The sequence below is a fragment of the Cnephaeus nilssonii genome (assembly GCF_951640355.1).
Source record: "Cnephaeus nilssonii genome assembly, chromosome: 10".
Classification (NCBI taxonomy): Eukaryota; Metazoa; Chordata; class Mammalia; order Chiroptera; family Vespertilionidae; genus Cnephaeus; species Cnephaeus nilssonii.
The window spans coordinates 59,578,679-59,592,221 of record NC_137081.1 but is presented as its reverse complement, the minus strand read 5'-3'; the positions used below and the strand labels follow the sequence as shown (position 1 = coordinate 59,592,221).

Sequence of the window (13,543 nt, the reverse complement as noted above, 5' to 3'; positions counted from 1 at the left end):
TGCTGATTAAATACAGACTAGAAAAATGCACTTTAATAAATATTAAAAATTTTTGTTAATGATGTTCTTTCTCAATGAGGCCAAGTAACACTTTGGAACCAAAGTTTGCATAAATTTTCTCTCTTTCTCTCTCTCATATATATATATATATATATATATATATATACACACATACACACACACACACACACACACACACACACACACACTGAGTGGCCAGATTATTATGATCTCTGAACGCATAATAATCTGGCCACTGAGTATATATCCTATATAATAAAAGGCTAATATGCAAATTGTCCCCTCAACCAGGAGTTCGACCAGCAGGCAGGCCGGCCAACCGCCCATGTCCTCTCCCCCCGGCCAGGCTGGCTGGACCCCATCCATGCACGAATTCATGCACTGGGCCTCTAAAATATATATATATATATATATATATATATATATATATATATATATATATCCAGATTATTATGCATTCAGAGATCATAATAATCTGGCCACTTAGTGTATATGGATATATATATATGTCCATTTTTTTAAAATATATTTTATTGATTTTTTACAGAGAAGAAGAGAGAGGGATAGAGAGTTAGAAACATTGATGATAGAGAAACATCGATCAGCTGCCTCTTGCACAACCCCTACTGGGGATGTGGCCACAACCAAGGTACATGCCATTGACCAAAATCGAACCTGGGACCTTTCAGTCCGCAGGCCGATGCTCTATCCACTGAGCCAAACCGGTTTCAGCTATATGTCCATTCTTGATATATAAATAAGTCTAAAATACTTTTAGTAAATAACTATAAAGTAGTAATTCTAAGCCATGTAATCAAATATATAGAATATATTTTACATACATATATGTGTTCAAGTGAGAGAAAGAAAGAGTGAACAAGAGGAAAGAATAAAAGGGAAGAGAGAGCATGTACCAGAGAGTAGTATACCTAATCCTATATAATAAAAGGCTAATATGCAAATTGTCCCCTTGATTGGGAGTTCAACTGGGAGTTTGATCAGGGCATGGGGCCGGCTGGCCAACCACCCGCGACCCCTCCCCCCGGCCGGCCATGCACGAATTTGTGCACCAGGCCTCGAGTATTTAAATAATGTCTATTGCCATATACTGTTCTAGGAACTGAAGAGAAATACACATGTCAACAAATACATATATTTGAATTTCCTATCATTGTCTTGGTTTAATTAATATCTTGCAATGGAAACTTGCTAATGAAAAAATTTAAAAGAATACAGATTTTTTTCCCCACAAAGAATTTTCTCTAATGGGATTAATTTATATCCTATCCATAATTAATAGTTTTGCAATATAGCTGCATTTCTCAGTGGTTTTAATGGAGGGTTGTTGTCTCAAATTTTTGGAAAAAGATAAATAAATTTGGGAAATAGTATTTACTTTAGATATTCAAAATACACTTTAGCTTAGTAAAAGTTCTGAGGAGTCCTATAGTAAAGAAACCTATTGAATGTGTTTAACTTATTGTTTCTCTTAAAATATGACCAGGTACTAAATGTTTAAGCACTTTTTCCTCTACTTTAAGCTACCATCAACTTAAAGGTCATCATTTTATTATATACCTGAAAGAAAAAGTTTCCAATCTATAATCCTATATAATAAAAGAGTAATATGCAAATTGAGCATACCTCTGCTACACCCACAAGCCACGCCCACAAGTCAATCAGGAGCGAATATGCAAATAAACCCAACCAAGATGGCTGTGGCCACAGAGAGCAGGTGGGGTGCTTGGGTTTCCCCGGCAATGTAGGAAGCCAAGCTTTCCACCTGCCCTTGCTGGCCTAGGCCTCCTCTCAAGGCTACAAAGTTTCAATGATAGAAGATAAATAAATCCAAACAGAAATGGCAGCAGCCACGGAGCTGGAAAGAGCAGGAGGCTAGGGTTGCCCCCGGCAATGGAGGAAGCCAAGCTTCTGAAGCCCTGGCCTGCCTTGGCCTCTGCTCCAGGCTACAAAGTTTCAATTATAGAAGATACATAAATCCCAACAGAAATGGCTGCTGCCATGGAGCAAGCAGGAGGCTTGGCTCCACTCCAGGCTACAAAGTTTCAATTGTAGAAGATAAATAAATCCCAGATACCAGGGCCTCTGCTTGGGTCGCCGGGGGGCATGGCTGGCCTGCAAACTACCACAGGCCCCTCGCCCAGGCCGTCCACACCCCAAGGGAACCCCCACCCTGATCTGGGACACCCTTCAGGGCAAATCAGCTAGCCCCCACCCATGCACCAAGCCTCTATCCTATCTAATAAAAGAGTAATATGCAGATTGACCATCACTCCAACACACAAGATGGCTGCCCCCATGTGCTCAAAGATCCTGCCACCATGTGGACACAAGATGGCCACCACAAGATGGCCACCACAAGATGACCACCACAAGATGGCCAGCAGGGAAGTGCTGTTGGGAGGGACCAGGCCTGCAAGGGAGGGCAGTTGGGGGCGATCAAGCCTGCAGGGGAGGGCAGTTAGGGGTGACCAGGCCTGCAGGGGAGGGCAGTTAGTGGCAATCAGGCTGGCAGGGGAGCAGTTAGGCATCAATCAGGCTGGCAGGGGAGTGGTTAGGAGGTGATCAGGCTGGCAGGCAGAAGTGGTTAGGGGCAATCAGGAAGGCAGGCAGGTGAGCAGTTGGGAGCCAGCAGTCCTGGATTGTGAGAGGGATGTCCAACTGCCCGTTTAGGCAGTCAGACATCCCTCAAGGGGTCCAAGATTGGAGAGGGTGCAGGCTGGGCTGAGGGACACCCCCCCATGCACAAATTTCATGCACCGGGCCTCTAGTAATCTATAATAATAAAAGTATAATATGCTAATTAGACTGGATGTCCTTCCAGACGAAGCCGGGGCTGCAAGGGAAACCCGGGTCCCGGGTGCCTGCCAGCAGCTAGAGAGAAGCTCGGGTTCCAGGTGCTGGAGGGAAGCCTATGCCAGCATCCACGGGAAGGAAGGCCTACTCTTGCACAAATTTTTGTGCATCGGGCCTCTAGTTAAACTATAAGACTCCTTTTCACTAGGTCACTGTTACCAACAGGAGTCCCCAATTTGGGGTGTGGTAAAGGGGGACAGAGATTTTATTCAGTGCAGGCAACTCAATTGTAAAACAGCATGCTGTGAAGCAGCACAGCTAAGAGGTGGTCCCAGTGAGGTAGCCCTGCTGTTAGGGCTTTGGTGTTACAGCTTTGGTGTTAAAGCTCAGTTCTGTAAAGACAGCTCCACTCTGGTGTTACAGAGCCAGCAGATGTTATAGTTCCATGCAGGTAAACACAGTCTTCAATTATTGAAAGTAAAAATGCTCTTTGAGAGCCAGGGGGAGCTGCCTTAAACAGTGAGAAGTTCCCATCCCTGATCCCTGATTGGTCAGCCCTCATACAAATGCAGGCTCCAAATCCTCAGTTTGATTGGTCCAAAAGGGATTGTCTTGACTGGTTGGAATGGAGCCACTCTGATTGGTCAGTGAAGATGCTAATGAGGATGTAGCTGTGCAGTTCCAACTGCATGGGAAAGGTTTCAATCCTATTGGTTGAAATACAATTTCAGGAATTCCTTTATAAGGGTCCAGTTGAAGGCAAGACTACATACAGTGCAAATAGATAGTTCAGTGTGGAAAGCAGGCAGTTTAATAGGAGGCTTCTCCATGAGGTGCAGCTTGTGTGAGATGCCCCAGTTTAGCAATGGTTGCTGCTCTGTTTATAAATATGAGCCCAATTAGTCCTTCTCAGCAGGAATATTCATTCTTGAGGTTAACATATTAAGGAACTGTTTTAGATATAAACTAAGTCAGATACAACTTTTTTATTGTATCTCATTCTTATGCATACATATAGTTTTTTCAAAATAAGTAATAAATTGATCAAGTAATTTCACATTTTGAGGCTGACTTTTTGAATCACTTTCATTGCAGATTTACTAGTTTGTATGTGTTTTCCATCCACTGTCATTCTCAATGCCCTCAAGATGATTTATGATATAGACTTTCTTAAAACATTATTATCCCTGGGATTTCTTCCAAGTCCCTGAAACCATTCAGCAAAGTTTAATCTTGTTACTTTCTTGATTTTACCAGAAGTATTAAAAGTTTTCAGACAATAATCAGTATATATTTAAATGCCCATTGGTTTAAATATCAACTAATTACTAAAACTACAATTGACTAGTTATTTCCACAAATAGAAAAACAAGTTTGCATATGCTCAAAAGAAGACAACTAGTATATAGCTGTCTTCTCCCCAGAGGCAACTGTAAGATGTCATTGATTATAAAATATATCACTATTTCAGAGATGTAGAATAACATAATATTGTCATAGCACTGAAGCAATGGTTCTATCTAGCATCCTGAAGAACTAGTGATTGATTAGACACAATTTGTGAAGCACTATAGGGACATATTTTGCTCAATTCTGTTGCACACTAGAATCTTCTGGCTTATATTTAATTGTCAAATCAATAGAATAACTTCCAATTGTGTCATTGCTGATTACTTATTTTCATGAATTCAAGTTTGTCCAGAACCTTGTATCACATCTATTTTTCAGGGAGAATTTGCCAAGTGGATTATATTTTTCATGGGATGATAATTACTATGTTTTGTAATATATCTCTATATCGGTTTTTCAAAGATTTTTCCTCTAATTATAGTAGAGTGGGCATGATCATGGACCTTGATATTAGATGGATGTGAGTGACTTCTTAATCCTCCTCCTGCTACTTTCTAAGTAAGCTTGAGCAAGTTAACCATTTAATGTCTTAGTTTTTTCATCCTTAAAATAAATAAAACAATAATATAGAGTTTTAATGAGAGAGTATATACAAATGTATTTATTGTGGAATTAAGAATATGAACTCCCTTAAATAGTGCTATATCTGTTGTTTCAGTACTTTTTGGCCCTAACCATACCATACCATGCCATGATGAATAAATGCTTGTCCTATTCCAAAAATGGTTTGAGATGTCTTTATTTAATTCCAAATTTATATGATACACTGGCTAGAAAATAGAGGGATACCTTATCAGCTATAAAGTTAGCAGTATTTATAAGATAAAAATAAATCAATTTGCTATTGGAAAACACAGCTTTTCTTGTTTCTAAATTCATAAAATAATTACTGCTGAGACTTCCTATTAAAAACAAAACAAAGCAAGATTATGTAATGAAATACTCAAGGACCTGAGCATATTCACACTGCTGGTACAATACGTTTTGAATAGCTACATTTTTTTACCCTCAATGAAGATGAATATCAAAATGCAGATACTCATTTAGATTTCACAGGGGTTAAAATAATGGAATCTAAATATAAAGTTATATATTAAACTAAACTGATCCTAAATAAAATGTATACTATAAAAGTGTATGGCATGTAGATTTTTCCAGCAATAAAGATAAATTAGAGAGTTGGCTAGTGTCCTTAATTAAAGCAAACAAACAAAATCAAGTGAATCATTTCAAAAATATATAGTGTATGTGCAAAGAAAAACAATAAAATCCAAAATGGAACATGGTTGGAGATATACTAAAATAAATTTCATATGATTAATGAGTTAAATGAAAAAATATATAAAGTGAAAAAATTTAAGGATGTAAGAATATATAGCTGGACTTTAAAAAAAATGTTAAGATAGTGAAAGTCAAATATCATATGAAGGGCACAAAGCAAACAATTTTTAACACTTTTTGTATTGCCAAATTAAGTACCAAAAATTAAATATTTGCAACATCTGTCTCCAATATTGTTGTATCAAGAGTGCTTATACATCAAAAAGTGAACATGTCAATGGAAAACTGGGAAAGGGAAAGAATAGGCAGTTTATAAAAGAAGAAATGGCAAAGCCAATTGGAGAAGAATTGTCATCACTAGTAATCAATTTTAAATAATATTGAGGTGCCATTTATCTCCACATAACAAAAAGTGGTAAATTAAAGAATACATTAAAATAGTCAGTGTTCTGAAAGGGAAATTAGGTTCTTATCACTGTTACAGGGTATGTAAATTTGATATATCTTTCTGGGGAGCAGGTTAGTAATAGGTATGTTTTTTTTCTTAAGTCTTGAAGTCAGCACATAATTTCTCAAAATGAATTGCTTCTAGCAATTATTTTAATGAAATAAGAGCATAATAAAAGATATAAAGATGTTCATTGATTTTGTAGTCTAAAATGAGAAACAACTTGAATGTCTAACTATAGGGAACGGATTAAATAAGTTATTATCAACATGTAAAATAGAATGCCAAAGCTATAGAAGAGTTCAATTGACCTGAAAAGAGTTCGTGGCCTACTGTTTTAGGAATAAAACAAGTTATTAGTGCACATTGCAGTATAATTAAATCTTAGCAAGAAAAAATCATTACCATCATGCAAATATAGCTGTATTACAGATGACTTTTTAAAAAAATTTTATTGATTGATTTAGAGAAAGAGGATGGGAGAGAGAAACATCAATTTGTTGTTCCACTTATTTGTACATTCATTGGTTGATCCATGAATGTGTCCTGACTGGGGATAGAACTCACAACCTTGGTGTATAGGGACAACTCTAATCAACTGAGCTACTTAGCCAAGGCACAGATGACTTTTATATTACTTTTTGTATTTACCTGTTTTAAAAATTTATCTGCAATGAGTACATAATTCTCAAATAACCATTAAAATTTTGTAAAAGTTAAACATATAAATTGTATGCGCTTTTGTTCTTAATATGGGGGGATAAAAAACAAAACAAAAGACAAAATGCACAAGGTATATCAGTGGTGGTTCATTGGCTCAGTACCTCTCTTGCATTTTCTATAACATGTGTGAGTAAGGGAGCAGGTGATGGTATATACTCTGACTGCTGTAGCTTATAAAGGGTGGTAAACATTGCCTTGAAGGTCCTTACTTGGATTTTATTTTTCCTAGAAATTGTGGATTTTATAGTTGATTTGCTTCAACTGATATCAAATTGACCTTTATTTTTAAAAGGCAATTGCAAATGTTCACTTTTCTTGTTTCCCATATTCTCATTCATCTAAAACCAAGTAGTTCAATATGAGATTTTTTATTGTCAAATTGAACTAAAGTTTGAGGCAAATGGAAAATTTAGCCTCAAGCCCTGCCCAAACTTGACTATGGAGCTCAGACAGACTTAAATCAATTGGGAAGTTGTCTGATCTTTGCTTCTTCTACGTGACATAGCTATGTTCTTTGTACAAGTTATTATCTCATCTTTATCCCATTAAAATAAAATTGCAATCATAATAGTTAATGCTAAATTCAACAATCACTATGTATTATTAGCTGGCATGGGCCATCAGCCTTTAATGTGGTTCTATCCAGTGATTTCTTAATGAGAGATTATGTGTTGGGGTGATTTTTGTACATATCAAGAATGGGTAAAAATGGAAATGCTGGATTAAAAGAGTAGTTTTGTTGTTGTTGAATAATACAAAAGTATCCCAAGTAATTTGCTAAACCTCTGACACAATCTAGTATTTATATACTCTAAAACACACTATTCTCTAGTTGGCTTAAAAATTATTTATCTTTTTATTATTACTACTTTTGAGGAAAAAGGAATGCAGATCCTTATTCATAAAGCTCGCAATGACAAGTGTTCAAAGTGAATAACAAAATAAAGAGTATATTTTTCTGTTATAGGGAATTTTTAAAATATCACAAAAAAATTCTTAGCTGAAACTATGGATATTGGTCTACTGAAATATACAAGTGTATTGTTAATATATCATTGTGTATAAAAAATTTTATGATTAGCTACATAGTTTTAATTGTTGTGCTTAAGGAAAAATACCGTATTTTCCAGCGTATAAAACGACTTTTTAACCCAGGAAAATCTTCTATACGCCCAGTCGTCTTATACGCCGGAAAATACGGTAAATGTATTAACTTCTTGTTCTTTTCTTAGTAGGTAGAAAAGGGAATGTGCTGTTTTTCTTCTCATTTTTTTAATTGTTGTTTCATATATTTTCATTTTACTTTGTTATAATAACAGTATAAGAAAATTTGTTTTATCAACATTTTTATATTCTTATACAGTTATAATTTTAATATATGAATTCTATTTTGTCAATTAGATAAGTATATCATTGATTTACTTACTCAGTCCTTATTGAAGGAATATCATTTCCCCTTTTCTTAAGCTCACAGCAGTACATATTCATATGCATCAAACTCTAAGCTCTAGGCTATTCTATTAGGTATCCTGATTATAGGGGAACAAGAACTATTAGGCTTATTAGGCATCTACTAGGGAAGAACTTAAATAAGTTCATTATGATCTTCAATCTGTTTAAAAATTTAAGTTGGATATCCTACATATCTAAACTTAATACTACCATGAAGTAGATTTTAAAATGATGAATAAAGGACAGGTTATTTAATAAAGTATAACAATGAATAAGTGTTATCATGTGCCTCTTAATCAAACCTGCATACCTGTAGTTAATTAAAATGCTCTTTTTTTTCTAATTCATAATGCATCTTTATCTTATTGTCAAAGCTTTTCCAGATTTATGCCAATCCCATTGAAATATTTACCTTTACAACTTTCAACTCTTTAAGTTGCCTTTGAAAAAAAATTTTTTTTAAAATGCATCCAATTCTTGTATTGCAACCTTCCTATCTCACCCTAGTCTGTTTATTTGTCTTCCTCCACTAGAATGTAAACTCCATAGAGGAAGATACTTTTGTTTTGTTCACTAATAGATCCCAGGTGCCTAGAAAATGCACCTGGTATGTAGTTGGAATAAAATAAATAAGCTTCTGCTGACTTAATCTTGGCTTGGCCTCTGCTCTCTCTCTCTTTTTTTTTCTCTTTCTCTCTTTCCATCTGTTTATTTTACTCTGCATTGGCCTCACTATCTTAGGAGTTCTCTCTATGGTGGCCCCAGAAACTCCAGGCTTAAAGCATCCAGATACAGAGCAATTCCACAAGAATTAGAGTGTCAACTTCAACTAGCAAATTCTCAGTACGCATTTATTAGGCTGGCTTGTTCACATATCCATTCCTGAGCCAATCATTATGATGGGTTGGGTGTAAGGTTGAAAATGGAATGCTCTGGTTGTCTTGAATGTTACTCAGAACTTGGCCTGAGTAACTCATGGAAAGCATCCCTTGGAAACTATTAGATGTGCAGACTTTTGGGCCTCAGTTCAAACTAACAAAATTACATTCTGCAATTTAACAAGATTCCCTGGTGACATGCCTTTAGCATGTGCCCACAGTTGAAGCTGAAAAGGTGGATAGGGGAATGGAGTCACTAAACCATCATATTGAAAGTGGGGAAGGGATGCTCTTAGCAGAAGGCAGAATGGGTATTGGCATGGGAAACAACAGATATCCAGTACAATATACAATATGTATTCAGCAATTATTATATACCAGGCACTGTTTTATGCCTTTTTCAGGCATTATTTAGTATTTACAACATCTAATAAGATGTTATCAGATAGGATACTCAAGGCTTCAAGAGATTAAATAATTTATTCAAAGTTTTTGATGTGAGGCAATGGGAAGATTAATCTGTAATATAATATCAAGTGGTAAGAAGTGCCCTGGAGAAAAATTAGGCAGGAAAGAGGAATAGAGTCTGACTCAGGATGATGGCATGGAGGGATCAATTTAGATAGGAAGGCCAAGGTGAATCTGAGGAAGTGAAGTTTGAGCGGAAACTTGTATGAAGTGAAGGACAGCTCATGAAAGTTGCAGGGTAAGCAGAGAACCAAGATGGCAGCATAGGTAAACACCTGTACTTGCTGCCTCTCACAACCACATCAAAATTACAACTAAAAGACAGAACAACTATCATTCAGAACTGCGGGAAAACTGGCTGAGTGGAAGGGCTACAACTAGAGGTAAAGAAGAAAGTGCATTGAGACTGATAGGAGGTGCGAAGGCGTGGAATGGGCTGGAACCTGGGTGCGCTGCCTTTTTAATAGGGAGGGAGATACAAGCTCCTGCTTGCTCTGAACTCCATTTCCAGGCGAGAATCTGGGGGACCCAGACACATACAGGGAGAAACGGTACTGCCTGGTATCCAGAGGGCATCTTTCTTTCAGACAGAGGTGCATGCAGCAGTCATTGTTCCTGTGCCGGGGGACCTCTCTGGTGCAGGGCTGACTGACAGCCATTGCTGTTTGCTCCACCCTGGTGATTCTCTGAGACCCCACCCCACCCAATTTACAACCCCACCCAAGCTGTGTGCAGCGGCTTTTGCATATGAATGGCCTGTTCTTTCTCAGCCTAAAACCTGTCAAACAGGCAGCAGCTGGGTCAGGGAGCCCAGAAGCTATCAAAGGAAGGCCTTGCTTCACAGCTGGGCCTTGTCTGGGCACTTCCAAACCCGATACAAAGTGGAGGAATCTGCAGATCTCTCTATAGCTCCTGTTGGGTGGCCCCAGGCAGAGGCTGACTTTGTACCTCTTTGGAGATTCAAGAGCCAGTGTACCCAGTGGTCAGTGTGAGACCATACCAGATTACAGCTCTTCACATACATAAGTGACACACTCAAGGGACAGATTCAGTGAGCACCAAAGTCCCACTGAAGCAAGTCCTGCCCCATAAGGGTGACTCTACACAGCAGCTTTCCCTCTAAAGTCCCAGCTGGTCCCTATAGCCAATTGTCCTGGAGGTCAATTTCTCCCAATGATACCAACAGCAATCAAGGCTCAAGTACAAGAAGACTGTACACACAGCCGACAAAGTGGGGCACTAAGAGTGACTGGAGAGGCTGAGCCACTGGGCCCTATAGGACACCTACAAGGCCACTCTATCAACTCAAGGAGACTTAGCAGCTACCCAATATATAGAAACAAACAGAGGGGAGCAGCCAAAATGTGGAGAAAAAGAAACATGTCACAAATGAAAGAAATGGATGAAAGCAAAATACTGGATATAGAGTTAAAAACCACAGTTATAAGGTTACTCAAGAATCTTCTAGAAACCTCCAAGGAACTTAGTGAGATCTTCAAGGATCTTAGTGAGAATGCCAAAAAAAAAAAAAAAAAAAGGAAAAGGACCAGTCAAAAATTAAGCATACACTGACTGAAATAAAGAATAATATACAGGGATTCAAGAGTAGACTAGAGGATCCCAAGAATCAAGTCAAAGATTTGAAATATGAGAAAGCAAAAAAAAAAAAAAAAAAAAAGAATCCAAAAATATTAAGATAGTGTAAGGAGCCTCTGGGACAACTTTAAGCGTACCAACATCCGAATTATGGGGGTGCCAGAAGAAGAGAGAGAGCAAGATATTGAAAGCCTATTTGAAGAAATAATGACAGAAAAATTTTCCTACCTGGTGAAAGAAATATACTTATAAGTCCAAGAAGCACAGAGGAATCCAAAGAGGACCACACCAAGACACATCATAATTAAAATGCCAAGGGCAAAAGACAAAGAGAGAATCTTAAAAGCAGCAAGAGAAAAACAGTTAGTTACCTACAAGGGAGTACCCATACGACTGTCAGCTGATTTCTCAACAGAAGCTATGCAGGCCAGAAGGGAGTGGCAAGAAATATTCAAAGTGATGAATAGCAAGAACATACAACCAAGATTACTCTACCCAGCAAAGCTATCATTTAGAATTGAAGGTCAGATAAAGAGTTTCACAGACAATAAAAAGCTAAAGGAGTTCATCACCACCAAACCAGTATTATATGAAATGCTGAAGGGTATTCTTTAAGAAAAGGAAGAAGAAGAAAAAGGTAAAGATAAAAAAATTATGAACAACAAAGTGACAACAAATACATATCAACAAGTGAATCTAAAAATCAAATGAATAAAAAATCTTATGAACAGAATAAACTGGTGAATATAATAGAATCAGGGGCATGGAAAGGGAGCGGACTGACAACTCTCGGGGGAAAGGGGTATGGGAGATACAGGTAGAGATTGGACAAAGATCTTACACCTATGGACGAGGACAGTGTGTGTGGGGGGGGCAAGGGCTTGGGGTGGGGTGGGAACTGGGTGGAGGGGAGCTATGGGGGGAGAGGAAGAGGAACATCTGTAATAATCTGAACAGTAAAGCTAAAAATATAATAAAACCAAAAAAAATAAATAAAACTTTTTAAAAAATTAAATAAAAAAGGAAGTTCCAGGGTAATACTATTCCAGATAGGAAAAAGGATGAGTACAAAGCCATGAAGTGGGAATGAACTTAGCATGTAAAAAAAAAAGGGGGGGTGCAAAGTAAACAACAGAAATCCAATGTGGCTATGATAAAGTAACTATCAATGATTAATTCAGAGAGATAGCCAAGAGTCAGTTCATGAGGATATTAAGCAATGTTTAAGACATTGTCAGTTATTCTTAACACAGTAGAACATCATTTGAAGCTTTAGAACAGGGGATAGACATGATTTTATTTAAATTTAAGATATACTGTCTAGGGAGCAATGAATAAGGGATAGATGGAAAAATGTAAGATGTCAGTGGGACTAATTAGGAGGCTATTACAATGCTAGTTTAGGCAAAAGATGAGAGAGGGTGGGACCAGCATGGTAGAGGGGAAGGTGGGAGGGGGCAGCAGGGCTGGGGATATATTGTAAATGCAGAGCCAACAGAAATCACTAATAAATTGAATATGTATGTGTGAGGTAAAAGAATTACTCCTCTGTTTTGCCCTGAGCAAATTGGTGGATTTTTGTGCTAGTTACTGAAATGGAGAACCTTAGAGACGGAACAAGATCGAAAATCAAGAAGACTGTTTTAGACTTGTCAAATTTGAGATGCCTCTTAGAGATCCCAGTAAAATTCTTGGGCAAACAATTGGATAAACTACTTTAAAGAGGTTTAGAGCTAACAGTTTGGAAAATAAGGCAGATGGCATTTTAAACCATGGATCTAAATAATCTAATTCAGGCTCTACTTCATAGTCACTCATCTCTTTATATGATTTTGAAGACTATTATATAGGTGATTTCAGTTGCCATAGCACTTAACACAGAGAGATAGTCTTTTAGTCATCTATTTTGTAAATGTTTTCAAGCCTTTTTTTTAAGGTTAAACTCCAGAATGGAAGTTCTAGACAAAATTATTTTGATAGCAAATATGTATTCATTTAAAATGCCCAAAGACCTGGTTGTTTTCTTTCTAAACACCAGCTAGAAAAGTCAATATTTTCTTAGAAGGAAATGGTTTGGTCTGTAAATATGAGCAGAATGCTTTCTAATAACACTAAGGCATTTCTTTTTGTAAAACAAAAAAATCTGAAGAGACAGCAGAGGAAGAGTGAAGCTAGCAGGTGATGGGCTCCAAGAGTGTTGCTGCTTTTGAAGATAAAAAAACAAATAATGATATTAGTTGTAGACAGTTAGGTTGTCTAAACAATTGTTTCTTATTTTGTAGAATGATTGATGGGCTTTGCTGCTTGGTTGGAATAGAATATAGTAAATACTGGGCCATTTATTCTACCCTAATGTCTAGTTACTACTTGTCTTAAAGAAACCTATTAAATAGAGACCTTTCCAAAATAATCTAAAAAATAATTGCAATCTCATCACAATTATTTAGTCATT

The 13,543-nt window shown here is 37.2% G+C and overlaps 1 protein-coding gene across 4 annotated transcripts in view; it reads left to right on the top strand.

Annotated features, from left to right (window-relative positions):
* The window catches only part of GALNT13 (polypeptide N-acetylgalactosaminyltransferase 13), a 504,499-nt gene that overhangs the window by 427,613 nt on the left and 63,343 nt on the right, over positions 1-13,543 (top strand). The gene's annotated exons all lie outside the window — the stretch shown is intronic.